The sequence below is a fragment of the Neovison vison genome, chromosome 3 (genome assembly GCF_020171115.1).
Source record: "Neovison vison isolate M4711 chromosome 3, ASM_NN_V1, whole genome shotgun sequence".
Taxonomy (NCBI): domain Eukaryota; kingdom Metazoa; phylum Chordata; class Mammalia; order Carnivora; family Mustelidae; genus Neogale; species Neogale vison.
In genome coordinates, this window is record NC_058093.1 from 149,151,723 (window position 1) to 149,169,992 (window position 18,270).

At 47.6% G+C, this 18,270-nt stretch overlaps 1 protein-coding gene across 2 annotated transcripts in view; it reads left to right on the forward strand.

The window, feature by feature from the left end:
• Positions 1-18,270, forward strand: part of ZBTB7C (zinc finger and BTB domain containing 7C) — a 334,978-nt gene that overhangs the window by 5,014 nt on the left and 311,694 nt on the right. The window contains exon 1 of one of the 2 annotated variants that reach the window (XM_044243027.1): positions 14,960-14,988. The exons of the other annotated variant lie outside the window; for it this stretch is intronic. The gene's annotated coding sequence lies outside the window, so the exon portion shown is untranslated. Of the gene's footprint in view, positions 1-14,959; positions 14,989-18,270 lie in introns of those variants that run through there. 2 annotated transcript variants of the gene reach the window in all.

Consider the following 18,270-nt stretch of genomic DNA (forward strand, 5'->3'; position numbering starts at 1 on the left):
GGGCCCTGGTCAGCCGGTGTTAGCCCGACTCCACGGGGCTGGTTGGCTTGGGCAGGGTGGGGGTCTTTTTGCTGTTGCTATGTTAGGAGTCAGGAGCCCTGGCAGCTGACCCACCTCCAGGACTGAAGTTCCTCTCGCTTGCTTGGCTGCCACCTCTCTCTCTGTTTATTTACTTCTTTGGTGAGCGAGAGCTCCAAGCATAATGCCATCCTTGGAGAGTCAGGAATGTTGTGTTTTTCCACCAGCTCCATTCATTCGCTGCCTCCTCGGAACAGCTGTGGACAGCTGGCTGCCAGCGTGAATGCTGGGAGGGCTTCTCTTCAGGGCCAAGGGGTACACTCAGCCCTGCAGGAATGGGGGATTTCATTTGTGTTTCACACCCTGCTGCTTTCCAAACCCCACTGAAATGGTGCCTGTAAAAACAGATCCTTGAGGAAATTAAAAAACTATTAGCATTCAGTTTACTGCTTTTCTGATTATAAAAGCAATGAGAGTCATGATAGAAGATTTGGAAAATAGAGAAATGTGTAAAATTAAGCCCCCAAACTGTGACAACACCCTGATGTTGGTGCGTTTCCTTCCAGTCTTTTTTTCTGTTCCCACCCACCCACACACACACACACACACACACACGCATGGGCATGCACGCACATACCCCCGCACGTAGTCTTCTGAAATTTTGTGAACCCGTGCTATCCTTAATAAGCATCAGGGCGTCTTCTCTTGGGAGTGTCAACCATTCCCACAGCAAATCACTGATATTTAGAAGAAAATCTATGTTCCACCGGCCGGGAAGATTTCAGCGCGCTTTACGGAAGGCAGCTCATGTTGGGAGAGCAGTGGGCTCCTCCCGCACGTGGTGGGTGTGTTTGGGAAGGTGTCGCGCACTCTTGGCCTTCCCTCTGTCACGATGTGAAGAGCCACCAGCTCATGGTGTTACAGGCTGTCTCCTTATTGAGGATTCTGTCACATTTCCCTAGGCCATTGCGGTCTCTAAAAACGTATTTTAATAGACATGGAGCCTTCCTTCAAGTCAAGGATCATACTTTGACCATTACATGCCTGCCAAAAACCGAACTCAGAGCCCATTAACGGATCATTCCTTGACCTCAAAATAAGAACAGCAGGAGAATCTTGAGAAATATGAACCCAGATCATTGGCTTCATGTATTTAGGGCAGGGCTGTTTGGAGACAACCTTTGCTCCCTCAGGAGCCATCACTGCCAGGTTCCCAGGGCCTCCGAGAATGGCCACTGCTCGTGGGTGCTCAGGAAATATTTTGCTGAATGAAGGAAATGCAGAATCCTTCCTATGGGAGGAGAGACTCAGGCCTGTCCACATCAAAGCTTCTTTTGGGAGTGGGTTTGGCTGGGGAGGGAGAGCAGGGCTCTGGGGGTGAAGGGAGGAGGAAGACAGTCACAGCCTGGGAAGCAGGAAAGGGCAACATGAGAAGCAGTGACTTCCTTCTGTGACTGTTTCATCTTGGTGGGTTTTTGGAGGAGGCGATGCTTAGATGGCATCTTAATATAAGGGGCTGGGGCCGGGGTTTAATTCCCTGGAGACAAGATGTAGAGGGTACCCAGGCAGGAGAGTGGGCTCTGTGGAGCCTCAGAGTTGAGAGAACAAGGGTAGGTTTGTCAGCCTAGGATGAGGAGTGTAGCTCTGCCAGGGAATGGCGGGAGCTGGAGGGCCCTCGTGGGCCCAGAACCTAGTTCCAGGGGAGGATGGGTCCTTAGGTCACAGGGCGCCACCCTGTCTCCGGGCTAGTATTGTGGCCAGACTGCAGATGAAGAAACTGAGGCCTCAAGAAGTCGAGTGACGGTGAGGAGCGTGGGTTTTGGAACCGACGAGACCTGAATCCCCTGGCTTGGCTGCTTTCCTGTGGTCCCCTTGGGCATGTTGCTGAGCCTCTCAGAGCTTGAGTTTCCTCATCGAGAAAACAGGGAACACCAACTTCGTGAGGTGGGTGGGCAAACGAGGGGATGTGATAACACCCAAAGCCCTCAGCACGACTCCCAGCAAGGACTGAGGCACGGAAGACGCGGTCTCCGTGCGCTCTGTGAAATCTGCTCCCTCCCTGAGGGAGCAGAGGGAAGAGTGGGGATTGGGGGCCCCAAATCCAAGACTGCCTTCTTCCTCCTCCTTTCCCCCCCCCAAGCTACCACCATACTTCAGGGGATAAAAATCCAATCTACAGGGGCTCCTGGGTAGCTCAGTGGGTTAAGCCTCTGCCTTCGGCTCAGGTTATGGTTTCAGGGTCCTGGGATTGAGCCCCATATCGGGCTCTCTTCTCTGCCTGCTGCTCTGCCTAATTGTGATCTCTGTCTGCCAAATGAATAAATAAAATCTTTACCCCCCCCAAAAAAAAATCCAATCTACAGGAAAGACAGCTGTGGGAAGCCACTGCTTGTGGAGGGAGAATCAGAGTCATCTGAGGGGTGCAAGAATCCCTCCCTCCATCCCCACCAAAGGAAAGGGAGAAGCACTTGCAGAAATCACCCCAAGGCTTTAGAGCTCGTCCTCGATGTCCCTGGTGGCACATTATTTACCCCTTAACTCCTGGGCATGGCTGGGTCTTTAGAACAGAGACCTTCCAAGGCACAGAGAATGGCACACGGGGCAGGTCAGTTCTGCCGGTTGGAAGCTAAATGGGTAGGAGCATATGACCGGGGGCAGTGCGGGCTGGTAAAAATACAGTGCGAGTCATCTATGTAATTTTAAGTTTCCCGGTAGCCACATTTAAAAAAAGTAAAAGGAAACAGAAGTACAAAGGAAAAAGGAAATGCCTTTAATTTAACCCACTATACCCAAACTCTCACCATGTCGGCAGGTGCCACATTTCAGGTGCTTGGCCGCCCCCCCCGGGGTTAGCTGGTTCAGCCCTTCACCTGGGCCGGGAGGACCAGTTTGGGGGAGGCTGGTGTTAGCAGGTGGGAGGCGGTGGGCGGGGGGCATCCACCCTGCAGGGAAGGCAGCTGGACCTCTGGGCAGGAATGCACAAAAGCAAGTACATTAGGGAGGAAGCAAAGGCTTGTGAGCCCTGGCGTTTGTCCTGGCCCTGCCGTGGATGTGTTGTGTGGAGGGAAGCTTCCTACCTTCATGGGCCTCAGTTTCCCCACCTGCAGAATGAGCCAGCATTACCTCTAAGACCCGTTCTGACTCTCGTGTTCTAATACCCCCCATCTTTTTAAAAAGATTTTATTTATATATTTGTTAGAGACACAGCAAGAAAGGGAATGTAAGCAGAGGGAGCAGGAGAGGGAGAAGCAGGCTTCCCCACTGAGCAGGGAGCCCAATTCGGGGCTCGATTCCAGGACCCTGGGATCATGGCCTGAGCCAAAGGCAGATGCTTAACCCATTGATCCACCTGGGCACTCCTCATGTTCTAATTCCTAAGGGAAAAGCAAGGAGAACAAATTTAGCCACTTCCTAAGTTGGAAGAGGGTAGTGGTGGAGCTTGGAGAGAAAGTGAGGACCACAGAGAAGATGCCCAGGCCCCATGTTTACCAAGTAGCTCATAGAAGGCTCTGTCTGGACAATTTAGAGAGACACGTAAGCCTCTCTAGCAATGCCAATATCCAGTCACCACCATTAAGTCGCCTTTATCTAAAAGTATGTTTTGGGGATAGAGATGACTGGGCATGAACTATTATTTTTTAAAAAGCGACACGTTTCCATTGTCTTTAAGATCTGAAGCGTCTTCTTGTTCCTGGGTCATCCCAGATGGCTGTGAATGGCAGCCATAAAGGAGGGGAGGGCCCTCAGGAAATATTAGATCAAAAAAGGAAATATTTCAGCTCTGTCATAAATGGGCACTCAGCCTGTCCAGAGAGGATGTGGGAAGTGGGAGGAAAAAGGCAGCAGGTGTGTTTGGAGGGAAGGGTGTGTCTGCAAATGTATTTTAAGCTCCTGAAGTGAGACGCATTGGTTTTATTGCACTCTGGTGAGGAGGGATTTGAGGTTTTTATCTCCCTGCCACAGACTCCTATGCGGTAGGTGGGGCCCTCTCTCTCTCTCTCTCTCTCCTTTTAAAGGGTGGTCTCCTCTTTTTAAATTAGATTGTCACCAAGTAACGAAGTGTACCTACCTGAGGACCTCCTACTCCCCCAGGGGGAAAGGACCTGCCTGCTCTAAGAGCTGGTCCAAGTGTTTGGAGGAGGCCAAGGGTCAGAGAGGCCCCAGCACTCTCAGGTCACCCAGGGAAGGCCCCTGAGATGGCCGCAGCCGCCACAGTCTCCTTTCTGCCACGCAAGGTGCTTCCCCAGATTTCGTCTCTTCCACGGTTTACAGATGACTCAACAGGCGGCCTCGAACCATTTTTTTAAAATGAGGATTTCTCTTTTATGTTTTCCTAAACTAGATTTTTTATTACTTTCCCACACATTGTTTGCTTTGAATTTTTAATTTAATTTTTTCAAATAGGTCAATACTTACATGGTTTAACATTCAAAAGGTACAAAAGGGTATTCAAAATGACACATCTTTCTCTCTCCTCATCTCTTGGTTCCCTTAGTTTGAAGCAACCACAGTCACTGGTTTCTGCAGCATAAAGATATGGTATGAATATACAGGGAAATATGTGCACACGTGTAAACGTACATATACATGTGTGTCTCTAGTCCTGAAATTTTTTACACAAGTGGAAGCATACTATAAACACTATATTTTCCTTTACATTTTCCAACAGCACTAAATTGGGGGACATCTGACTATCTGAGTATTAAGAACTTCTTTATTCTTTTTTGCTCCTCTGTTTCAACTATGTAGATTCTGTTGTATGGGTATTCCTTGGCTTAGTTAACCAGCCTCTTATAAATAGATATTTTGGTTGTTTCCAGTGTTTTGCTAATCTAATACTCTTGGTTTTTACCTGATGATTTTTTTTTTTTAATGAAAGCAATCCTTGAATTTTCTGACTACAGACAAATTGATAGCATTCTAAGCTTGCTGATTTATCATTTGCAAGATGCTTGAAAGAATAAAGTTCCTTACTTGTTTAAGGGTTAAGAGTAGGATAAATAATTTTTGCATTGAACTTTCTGGAAAATGACATACAGTCCTCATTCACTTATTAAGCTGGTGTTTTTGGAGTTCCTGCTAGGTGCTGGGTGCTGGGCTCTGGGCCAGGCAGTTGGTAGGGTAGATGGGGCAAAGAGGAAAGGGCACGCAGGATGGCCTTTGCATTTGGGCCAGGACTGGGGAGTGCATTTGGGGGTGACTTTGATTGGAGAAGAGGACAGTTAACGCAGCCCTGGGGGCAACCTTGACGAAGGAACACAGAAGTCACAGAGGGAGCTCTGGGCTCTCTGACTTGGGGGTGAGGGTACAGAGTGCCAGGGAGGGGGCTCTGGGCTGCCTGGCTGTGTGTGAACAGCCAGGTTTCCTGACCACAGCTTGTGGTACCATGTTCTTGCTTTCTTTCAGCTGCCTCTCTCAGTCACTGTCCATCTGTTCAGATTCCAGAGCCCATATTCTTTCCACTGCACTTAAATGGACACTGAGTTTCCTGGAGATTATTCAGGGAGGGAGGAACGGCCTGTGCAAAGGAATGGTGGTAGTACTAACATGACCTGTGCTATGTTCATTGAAGAAATAGCTCTGCAGGAGGAAGGCCCATGCAGACAGTGGGAGGAAATACATTTGGATAAGAGGGTCAGACTTGGAGAATTGAGTGCAGCAAATCTTAACTGTCAAGCTGTTTATCCCCTCTGTTCAGTTTACTTCATTTTTATTTTTGTTTTTCTCAGTTCTGGTATGTTGCAGACAATGTCATATTGCTAATTTTTGCATTAAATGGTAGGAATTTAGGAAGAAATAATCCACATCATGCCAACTATTAAAAACGTCTATTTCAGGCTAGAACCAAGCTGGGATGATTTTTATTCATTGACCAATGTCTCTTTCCTATGGCATTTTAGGAAACTGTTTTCGGAGCTACTTAAATCACTGTTGTAAAAATGCAACTACCAGCACATAGGATTATCTGGTCACTAGAATCCCAGGGGTGTGCCTCTCTCCGTGTTTTAGAATTCTGCAGATGGATGATTCCATATCTCAACTTCTATGAGAACCACTTGCTTACGACCTTGTGGTTCATGGTCAAGGATGAGAATTCCTCTTTTGTTATACTTATTTCTCTGTGTGATGTGGGCCAAACAATAAGTGTTGTTGGGGTGATACATGGACAGGAACAGAAGAAAGGGTTTGCAGGCTGGTGAATCCCGTGTCATGGTTAGGTTGTGAGATGTGCTGGAGAGATTCAAGGACCCCATTACAAAACCCAAGTTTGCATAAGCTTCCCCTAGTGGATTTGTGTTTATCTTTGTCATCTCAAGGTTTCTCTGTCCTAGTACTAATTTACACATAAATACAAACCACTTGAACAACAACAAAAAAGCCTGCCTGTTATTTTCCTGACAGTTAGGAGTCTGTGCCTTAATGAAGTATTAGTAGATTCAAAGCTCACTGGATGAACTGATGTCCATCGCAGGCTCCTTGCTTCAACTTTGCAAAATACAGAAAGCTCCCCAAGGGAAGGACATGCCTTTCTGGCTACCTTCTGATATTAGATATACCTGTGTCCATTTTGGAAATCATATCCTAACTTGTATTTCAGCGGGCTCCCAACAACTCGGAAATTGTGTGCACAAGCTTGGTGGTACAGATGACAGTGCCCAGGTTGGTGGGTGGGTGGGGGGCGGTGTCAAAATCCCAGTCACTATCAGTGAGGGTCTCCCTGGAGCTCTGGCTCTTTTCCTAAACTGCTTTTGAGGGGGGTGGATGGAGGTGGAAAGAAAGGTTGTAGAAGTAAATTATTTGATACAAAAATATTTCTGCTTACATTATAGAAAAATAATCAGTCTATGTTCTGTCTTCGTGGCTTTGCCAGAAATTTCTCATGACAGATTCTGATGCACCAGACTGAGCCACCTCGCTGAGGGGCACCTATTTGCAGAAGTCATTAAAAGCCATTGTTTAACTAAAGGCTTTTCTTTTCTTTCCTTACAATTTTCAAGACCCCGCATTTGCACAGACCTGACTCAGCAACATTCTATTTGGGGAATTTGTTACCTCTTCTCAGAATCTGGACTGCAGTTCCCTAGTTTTCCACTCTTTGCTCAGGAATGGCTCTTGCCTCAATTTTGGCTCCAGGTCTGAAGGAGTCAGTCTCATCACAAAAGGACACATCTTTGTACTAGGACTCGGCTTGGCCACTGAGGTACCTGGGTCACCTCGTTCTCCTCCTTGTCAGCCTTATGGACAAACTAACATTTTCTCGTTGCAAATTGTTACGCTCCCTGGGAAAGTATCTATTTGACAGAGGCGTAAAGTCTTCCAATAGGACCCCCTCCCCCTGACACACACTCACACTCACACATACGCCCCTACTCCCCTCCCCTCTCACTCTCTTTCCCCCCCTTAAATGGGATCATAGGTGGTAAACACCCAGTATAGTGGCTGTCACCGAGCCCAGAACTTAATAAATATTACCAACTACTGTGAGTAATATAATATCATGTTCAAAAGGAAAGTGTAGCCCCAAGTTCCTTTGTGGACACGCTTGAAAATCAGCAAGCTCTCTTAGCCTAGTGACCCATTCTATTGTTTTTTTATACTCTATCCATACACAACACAGCACATTAAGAGTCTGTTCATTCTTGGGATGCGTGCGAAATTCCAATTCCTGTCAGGAGAATTTATGTGTGGTTTTAGAGGGGATAATCGACCAGTTAGTATGTGCACACGGATTTTATACACATACGCCTTGCCGTTTACAGCACACATTATAACATCTTCGGTCTCTGCCAAGAATGTGTATTTCTTAGCCCTGTGCATTTGCATATTATGGGTTCATAATTTCAAATAGCTGTAAAGATCTCTCCAGAAAAATGTAGTCACTGTATTCTGATGTTCTAAATCTCAGTGTAGTAGTAGAACTTGGCTAATTTTTGCCCTTGCTAATGTACCAGCCCTATAATTTTTACATACACACACACACACACACACACACACCCCTACCTACCTCTGACTTTACCCTACTTCTAAGCAAAGATTTACTGCTGGGAGCTGAGTTATGCTGCCTATCCTCCTGACTTCATTACCTTCCCAAAATATATCATACACTGGCACAATGTCCTGGGGTCTTATTACAGATGATTACGAAGGAAAGATTTGTCAAAATAAATGAAGCCGCTGCATCTGATCTTTTCCTGGTTTGGGTTCCTTGCTTCCCACGCTCACCCCACCCCTCTTTAGTAATCCGCCATGCCCCAGGTGGAGCTGAGCTCCCTGACGATTGGAGAGTTCATCCCAAATTGCTCTTTCAAACTAACATTGCGAGAAAATCCTGCCACCCACACCCCACCCTCTAATCAATCATTAGGGAACTTGCCATTGGCAGCGCTTGATTTGACCCAATGAAATAGAGCAGCAGGAAGAAAAGAAATTTAGACCTTTTCAAGGTCTTCCAGGTATAAGTCTCCTGAATTTTAAAAATGATCCAATGGGATATTTTCTTTCTGAAGTTCAGGAAAAAAAAAAAAAAAGGATGCCGACTTGAAGTCTCTTCTACCCCATTTAAATATAGGGAGTATTAAAGAGCAGAACCACAAAAGTCTTCAAATGTGGTGGGGGCAGGGGAAATGCTGTCCAAATCTACAGTTACATGGTGAGCCTGGGGGTTGCTGGCCCCCGGAACCGACCAGGGCTGGGAAGGGGTTCCAGTGGCCTTTTCATTGTGCGGTCTGCTTTGCTCATTTGGTATTCCATCAGGAAGTAAATGCTGCAAAGAGTGCTCTGAAGATTGGGAACCGTATACCCTTCTAGGTATCAGGGAGGGTCCCCACTTCTGAAGGCAAAGGAATATCATTTTCCAGCTACCTAAGTGGCAGCCATCTGTTGACTCCAGTGCCCCTAGTTGCTGACCTCGAGATGCTTACGATCACTTTACTACCTCTCTGCTTCTGCCATTTGTGGTGATTTTTACTTAGGAGCATTGGCTTTAGTGCTGTGTGTATGTGTCTGTGTATAAGTGATCATCTCGAAGATGTCCTCACCGGTGTTCTTGAGTTTTGAGTCAGAGCTTAATTGCAAAAGAATCAAATAAAATCCTTACATTAAAAAATTACTATTATTATTATTTTTTTAAGTAGGCTCCACACCCAGCATGGAGCCCAATGCAGGGCCTGAACTCATGACCCTGAGATCGGGATCTGAGTTAAAATCAAGGGTCAGACACCTAACCGATTGAGCCACCCAGCTGCCCCTAAAAAATTATTTTTAAAGAACATTTTTAACTGGTTTATTGAGGTATGATTTCCATGCCATAGAATTCAGTTTGTTTTAGGTTTACAATTCAGTGGCTAATTTTTAGTAATATATGTATTAAATTAATATGCATATGTCAGGAAGGGAGGGTGGCAGTGAGGCAGAGACTTGGGAGGGAGAAGAAATGGGAAAGGATTCTTTTTGTCCCATGCAGCCTGCCAGATGTTTTCTCAGCCCACCTTCTGTGCAGAAGGGAGCACTGTGGGCAGGAGGTAGGTGGTCAGAGCAGGCCCATGGGCCAGTGGGAGACAGACTCTAGGGAGGGCCCCCCCATTCCACAGGGTTCTGCCCTCATAGGTGGGGCTCTTCAGCTCTCAGACAATGACAGCTCCTCCCTGGTCATGCACAATTCACAAAGACTAAGGTATTGTCACAACAAACATATCCATTAGCACACTTGGCCAAAAGCATTTCCTGTTCTCACTAGCTGACTGTGCTGAAGAGCATTTCTGAGGTCATCCAGGCCTCTTGCCCTATAAACAACCAAATATTGCCCGTGGAGCTCAAGCAAGTGGCCCAGGGACACTCATTGTTCAGTGCTGGGGCTGAGGACTGGGACTAGATCCCGGCCACCTGCCCTTGGTAGGCCAGTGGCAGGGCCCTCTCACTGCTGCCCAGCCAGGATGGCCTCATGCGGGCACGGAGAAGTGGGCAGAAAGGCAGCATGGAGGCCACCAAAGGCCCACGTGTCTCCTCCCAGGAGTCTGGTGTAGCAGTAATTTCTAGAACTTCATCAGCAGCTCCCGAGCCCAGCCCCACAGCTGTCTTTTGCTACTTTAAGGCACTCTCAGTAAGGACACTGTGCTCTCCCAGTCTGGTTTTCAAGCAGTTCTCTTCAACTTCCCTAAAGGAGTAGAGATCAAGTGAAGAACCCCCTAACCTAGACCTTCATTCTAAAAGCAGCAATCCTTTGATTACACCTGACAACTCCAAACAAGAAATTAGGCCAAACAGAGAAACACAGCCGTAGCTCACCCTTGGACTTCTGGGCAGAAACCACTATTTAAAATCCTGGTTGCATTCTGTCGGTGTGTGTGTGTGTGTGTGTGTGTATGTTTGAGAAAAGTTCTGAAAAAACTATATTTTGGGGTAAAAAAAGAGCATTTTATCTTGAACAACTCAAAGCTTTGGGAGAAAAAAAGGTTAGTGAAGAAACCAATTGTATGTAGATATAAGTACTTATTAGACACCCAGTGTATGGTGGAAAGGGAAGATCTTATGCTTTGAAAGGGGAACAGCCTTCCTTCTGATCCAAGAGCTCATCATAGGGAGTTCTCCCTGCTGGGAGGCTTACTTAGAAGGTCTTTTCTTTCAGCCTTTGCCAGCTGGTATGGAGCAGAAAGCCAACAAATGGGGCAGAGAGCCAAACTCTCCCTTTTGCTGAGAGCCAGAGGGGGAGAAGTAGGTAGATGGCCTGCCCGGAACACAGGAGCAAAGTTGCGACAATTAAACAGTGGCAGTTACAGCTGGGACAGCTGAGTGCTTGGGCCAGTAGGAACTAGAGGAGCAGGAAGACAGGAGTGATTCTCTAAGTGAGGTCCTTGGACCAGCAACAACAGCAAATCCTGGGAACTTGGGAGAAATGCAAATTATCAGGCCCTACCCCATGGAGACACCCTGAACCAGAAACTCTGGGGACGGGCCCAGCGCACTGTAGTGTAATGAACCTTCCTGAAGATTCGGACGAACTCCCAGGTTCTCAATGGGGGTTATGTTAGGCTATGACCCATCGATAATAGACGGGAGTATTGGTTCTGTATTGCTTTTGTGAATATGATAATTCATTAACTCTTGTCTGGCCAATTTAACAAAAGAATTTTTATTAACCTATAGAATAGATAGGTAGCTGAATTGCATACCAAAACCCCAAAGAATTGGATATTATACAGCTGACCCTTGAATAGCACAGGTTTGAACTGTGTAGGTCTACTTATATGCCAAATTTTTCTCAATAAAGTACAGTATTGTAAAGATTTTTTTTTAAAAGATTTTTATTTGTTTATTTGACGGACAGAGATCACAAGTAGGCAGAGAGGCAGGCAGAGGGAAAGCTGGGGAAAACAGGCTCCCTACTGAGCAGAGAGCCCGATGCGGGACTCGATCCGAGGACCCTGGGATCATGACCTGACCTGAAGGCAGAGGCTTTAACCCACTGAGCCACCCAGGCGCCCCTAAAGATATTTTTAAAATGATTTACTTAACTTTTTTCTAGCTTACTTGTTATTTTTACAAAATACAGTATTTAATACCTATAACATTAAAAAAATCTGTGTTAATTAACTTTATATTATAGGTAAGGCTTCCATCTACAGTGGTCAATGAAGTTTTTGGGGAATTAAAAGTTACAGGCGGGGTTCTGACTGCTTGGGATGTTGGCACCCCTAACTACTGCGTTGTTCAAGGGTCTACTGCACTTTGCATTCTAACGCGTGAACCCTAAAGTATTTCCATGCGTTTTAAATGAAGTCTTAATACGGGTGCTTCAAAAAACAGAGCAAAAAGTAACTAACTACACTCAGTGACTAACAGAGGTCTTGCGAGTCAGACCAGCTGATTCTAACTCTACCTCTTGCCAGTAGCAGGAAGCTATTTAAGACTCTTGAGCCTCATTTTTTTGTTGTTGAAAATTACCTGTTTTCGGGAGTTCTCTCGAATCGATGAGAGCCAGAGGTGCCACTGAGGCCCTTTCCAGCTCAGAGCCTCTGCCCGGCAGGCCCGGACAGAGAGCTTCCCTCCTGCGGCTGGCTCCACTCCAAGGTTCTGCCATGATGCTGTGGCAGTTCTCCCCCAGAGGACCATGGAATTTTCTGGAATTAAGCGCTAGCTTTGGAGGTGGTTTTGGTGAGCCAGGCCACTTGCTGGAATTAATAGATGAAGACGTGGAAATGTGGAGCTTTGACGCCGTACCATGAGTCATTCGCAGAGAGAGACCGAGGGCCGGGGTCTGCTGCAGCCCAGCTCCGGGGTTTCCTTGCTCATGCCGTTTGTCCATTTGTCCTCACACTTTTTAGCCTGTACCACAGGAAGGGGCATGTAAGAGTCAGAGAAAGGCTCCTTTGTTCATCGCAAAGGCCTCTGGACAGAGAAGGAGCCCAAGGGGCAGGTCAGCGCTTGCCATTCTTACGTGCCTCGCCTTTCCCTGGCCTCCAGAGGGTTTAAGAGGCTGTCCCTTGGCCAGCCGACCTTGGAGCTGGTGGAGTACAGGTCTTACTCTACCAGCGGAAGAGTGGAAGTCCAGAAGCGCAGGCCCTGGGTGCAGGGAGGGGCTTGGGATTCGTTCTGCATATGGAGCCGTTGGAAGGGTTTAAGCAGGTGAGTGACACGCTGTGATTACAAGTTTTCAGCAACCACCAGCAGTTATAAAACTATCGGCCTCTAAGGGTTACCTCTGGGAACCTGCCTGGGATGGTGGGTAGGGGGTGGTTTTTACTTTGCATTTTATTCAGTGCTCTTCATTGCTGTGTGCCTTTTTTGGACTGTATCTTACTTTTATCCTGCGTGTGAGTGTGTGTGTGTGTTTGTGGTGGGGGGGCACTAATGAAAAAATGAAGCGCTTTTCTAGACCAAAGAAAAATAAATTCTGTGAAGAGTTTGTAGTACTCCACAAAAGAAGACACTGTTTTCTGGTATGACGCCATTTTGGTAGAAATGTATCTACCTGTAGGAAAAGTCTGGAATAATGAATATTAAAACAGTATGAAGAGTGACATTTTCTTATTCTAGCCTATCTTTGTTTTCCAGTTTTTCTGGTATGAGCGTACGTTACTTTTGTAGTTAGAAAAAATAATTATTGGGGCACTTGGGCAGCTCAGTTGGTTAAGCTTCTGCCTTCTGGTCAGGTCGTGATCCCAGGGTCTTGAGATCGAGCCCTGCATCAGGTTCCTTGATGGCAGGGAGCCTGCTTCTCCCTCTGCCTCTTTCCCTTCTTGTGCTCTTTCTCTCTCTCTCTCTGCCAAACAAGCAAACAAATAAAAAAATAAATAAAATCTTTTTTAAAAAAAAGAAAAAATTATTCTCAACTTGAATTAAAACAGAAAATAGCTCCGGTATCTTTGGACAACCCAGAGGACTCTCTTTAATAAGGGCTCCCAGTCCAGTCCTGGCTCCTCCCTGTGAAGTCCACAGTTTCATGTAAAGTCTGTTATGGGATCTTTAAATACACTAAAAATGTTTTTCCATTGGAACTCTTCTGAGTCCAGCACATTAAGGGTGGGGCTACCCCCATGTGGAGAAGAGACTCTAGATTAGAGACCTGCAATTCTATAAATGGGTAATTCACTCATTTCATCATTCATCCAAAAATCTGTATCAAGGGCCTTCTGGGTGTCAGGCCCTGTACTGGGCTCTGCAGAGTCATGAAAGGGCATGGTGGCTTGCTTTTCCTCTGAGCTCTCTCCCTTTCTGCATGGATCCAGTTCTTCGATTCTCATTAGGAGAGAGGCTCGCTGCACTTGAACTTGACTCCAGCAGGCCTCTCCAGCAGGGTTGGGACCTAGCGTGGCCTAGAAGGAGGAGAGGCTGTGATTCCCACTCCAGGGATTCCCACCCAGACGCATCTTGATCCTCACTTCTGTTTATTGATTTTTTTCCCCTAAGCTGGCCACTGGGCTAAGTGCTCACACATATTTTAATCTTCGCAATAACCTTTTAGATGTGAGGAAATCCAGCATTAGAAGTCAAGGACCTTGCTCTGGATCACACAGCTAGGAAGCCCCAGAATCAGGGATTGAGTTTACATACTTTCATCTGTCTGAGTCCCAGTGTTCCTACCTTGCTCTTGAACGACCTGATCTACCAAGGTGGTCCGGGCCCTCATGCACTTGTGAAGTCCTCTGCCAGGCCCATCACAAACACACATACATATACACACACACACACACACACACACATACACATGCTTGTGCCTGCATGCACACATGCCCACGGGGAAACTGTTACAAGGCACTGGGCATCACTCTATGAATTCATGACAAAATGCACTTTTGCAGCATGCAGAGTTAACCTGCCCCTGCTGGCCTCCAGCCTGCACATCAGTTCAGCCTGCGGGGTGATTATTTAGGAAGCGTGATGACTCAGGGTTGGACTGAAGGACAGCTTGGTCCAAATAAAGACTGGAGGCAGGGGGAGGCCAAATGAGTCCTGTAAACAAGAAGAGAGAGTGCAGGGCTTGAACTCTGGGAGAACATCGTTTTAAGTACCCACTGGCACCTCCAAGCAATCCTTTATCTCTGCCTGTTCTAGATCAGACATACCAACTACTTCCATGAGTAATGGAATAAGTTGCCCAAACATTCCTTTCCTCCAGCCACCGCTTCTATGGTATCAGTATGTGTCAATCTACGTAAGATATTTTCAAATCAGTTTGCAAAAGCCAGCTTCTCTCATGAATTCCCCAGTACAGAGAAGAAAGCAATACAGACACTGCCTTATTTTATAATCCTTTAAAAAAAAACAGCAATGGTTTATTCTGTTCTTTCTATGTGCCCAACGTACTCCTAGGTGCCGTGGGGAAGTCTGGGACAAGACAGGATACCTGACCTTGAGAAATATAATCCCTCGTTGGGGGAAGATGTGAACGTCCATTGAAACAAGATGAAAAAAGTACAACACAGCATCAAAGTCAGGTGTACAATTGGTACATCTGATTGTGTGTGCCATCAGGTACAATCAGTGTTCAGAACGGGGACAGCTGGGAGGGTAGGATGATGAGGGTAGCTCCGGGCTGGGGTGGGTTTTGAAGCATGGTTGGGATTTTGATTGGAAGGAGGAAACCGTCTTATGGAGCAAGGCTGCACAGCTGATGGGACCAGTGTACAGAGTTCAAGCCGTGCTTGCTTTCTCCCTTTGTCAAGTGGTGCTGTTTATAACAGCATGCTATCAGCTGGCGTGCCCCTTCTGAACCAGGTCACCCCACTTGCTGGCATCTCAGACCCAGGTGCCTAGGCCTGTAGCCTCTGCCTGCTGCCCTTACCTCCCTGGCCTGTCTCCCTGCTTGTCCCACAGAGACAAGAGGGTCAGACCCAAGGTTCAGGCAAGAGATTGAGTGGAGGAGGCAGCTGGCCAGATAGCGATGCTGAGAGCCAGCTGTGGATTTCAGTGGACCGGGTTTTGCAGCTATATCCATTACAGCTGCCTTTTAGGAAGAAAGCCCATTGGTTTTGAGCATCTATGGAAAGGGAGGCAGGCTTGGAGGCTTGTTGCAGTACATTTCATACTGGCCCCTTCCTCTCTGTCCTAACCAGTGAGTCTTCCTGGAATGCTGTTTACCTCACCTTTCTACCAGAAGACCTGACATGGGTACAGATGTCTGTCCTCCCAGTTCACTCTTGACCAAGCTCCTGAGTCTCATCTTCTCTGGATCTTGCATACTTGGCCCCAGTTACATCGCCATCCCTGCACGTGACAGGGCATTTCATTATAGCCTCTCAACCTGGACTGTATGTGAATGTTGCTCCAGTAGCTTCTTTACTTACTCCTCCTCTAACAAAACCCAGCCTATCTCTTAAAGTTCACCATACATGCCTCCTACTCCAAGAAGTCTTCCTGGATCAACCCCACAGAACTAACTGCTCCCGCAGCCCTGTGGGCTGAGAAAGGAAAGAGAGGCTGGAGAAAGTACATGCTGGGCATCTGGGAGGGTTTAGAAGGTTTGGCAAAGAGAGGCTCCAGAGAGACGTAGGAGACTTGAGAGAGAGAGAGAGAGAGTGTGTGTGTGTGTGTGTGTGTGTGTGTATGTTAGGAGGGGATGTTTCTGTGGGTTATCTTGTGGTGTCTGGTGACATTCAACGCAAGACAAGACTAGATTCTCCTTTCCGCTATTGTGGGTTGCTGGGCTCTGCATGTTTGACTAGAGTCCTCCCTGAGACTGGGTGATGTGAGGCCCTGGATTTATTGGGTTACCGACTGCAGCAGCCCAGTGCATCGACACCCAGGCCTTATTTCATCATCTTCCACCTAAGGTTCTTTTGTCTATTTCCTGCTCTTCTATGATCTGGGTTTTCCAGAACAGCTCTGATTTGTGGTTTGGAAAATATGGGGACTCTGGGTACACCCAGCCTCTGTAGCATAGAGTGCATTCCCTCCGTGGCAGGCGTCCATGCACCTCTGTTCGCCTCTGCTGTGCCAGCAAGGGTAAACACTTGCCCAGTGGATGGGAGGGATGAGTTTGGGGTCCAATTTACCTGGATGTCAGGTTGGCACATGGTCTTCCCCTGTGGACTCTCAGCATCTGTCCTCTGCTCTTCCCTCCCTCTCCTCTTTCCACCTGTCAGCATCGAGCCCAGAAGATTCTTGCTGCTGGTGGTGGCGGGGGCAGGGCTCGATCAAGCCCACCAGGACTGATTGTCTGCACGGTGGACGGAGGAGCCCTCTCCATCAGAGTTCAGTGACAGTATGTTAACCAGAGGGAACAGCCTCTGCTTAGGAGACACCCTTCCTGATTGCATCAGACAGGGGCTGGGATGGCAGGAATAATGGGCAAGGAGTTCAGAAACAGAGGGGGCTAGGTCTCTAAGCTTCCTGCCTCCCTGGTCAGGCATCAGATGAATCTGTGACTCAACTGCAAGGGGTTAAAAAGAGTACATCTGTGGGGGCTGATTGGCAGGGGCAGTGGGGGTGAGAGAGTCTCCCCGTCATGGAATCAGGGTGGCAGAAAGGCCACTCTGAGGGGCTCCTTAGAGACACACGGGCCGTGGTGTCTATCCCACGGGCTGCCTGCAGCACAGCCATGTGGGCTGGCGAGGAGTGGGGAGCGAGCCGCACCGTGCATGTTGGAAACCACAAATCACGACTCTGCAAATATCCAGGGTTTCCTGTGTGTTTCTGAACTGCTAGCTGGAAGAGGTTAAAGGGACTTTTTGTATGCTTCAGTTGCTTCTCTATGTACGTCTTTCTCTGCCCTTCTGCCTCCCATTCCAAAGGGTTAGTGTTTTCTGGGCCAGTCACTGTGCAGGGCATATTTTACCCCCTTCACAAAAGCACGTGCATTTGGAATTGTGATGGGGGTGATGGGGTCATCCATCCTCTCTGGCTGTGCCCAAAGACGGGACCCATCGTTGCTGGGCTATGCAAAACCAGGCGGCCAGGACAGGCCCTGAGACCCTGACCGTAGCTCCTCCTGTTGGTGTTCTAATCCACGACCCCCATCAGGCTCTGCAGATGTTGCTGGGGGCTTCCTGATGGCCACACGGTGCAGAGCAATAGGGGTGCTACTGGGTGTAGGAATGTCTCAAAGGCCTACAAAAATACCTGATACCTGAAGAGAAGAATATGAACTCCAAATTGCAAAGAGATCAGCAAACCAGAAGGTGGTAGAATGGAGTAAGATGCTTACGAAATATAATACGACATCTGCAGCAACCAGCCTTGGATCCTTGATCATGAAGCACCCTACTCAGTGAAGGATTTGGATACATTTGATATGGCAGCTGGCGGTGGGGTTATATCCAGCACCATGACTTACCATCCAACTGAGTCTTGTGCCACACCTTTCTTAATCCCTTTCCCAGCTTCCTGAGCATACCCTCCAGTTTCCATCTGTGTCTCTTCTGGGGGTGTGGCAAAAGGGAGCAGGGACAGTGGCCTTATTCCCGCCCTGTAAAGCCTCCCCTATAGTGTGTTCAGTCCCCCAGTTCCTGGCGTGGGGGGAGCTCAGGGGACGGTCTGGCTGGTACCAGGGCAGGCTGAGCTGGCCAAGCACACTTCCTTCTTCAGACTGAGACAATAGAGGAGATGTGTTCTACCATATCAGGGGCTGTGGATGGGCTCATCCAGGGGCAAGGGTTAGCCCAAGCTAATCCTTACTAAGCCTTGTTTCCTATTTCTTCTATCCTTCTTCCCTTTACCTTCCTCTTTGTAGCAGTTCTCAAATCTGGCTTCAACTGTCTAAGTCTCTTTGACTTCATCCCATTGGCTCTACTTCCATTGTTACTGCTCACGTTTCAA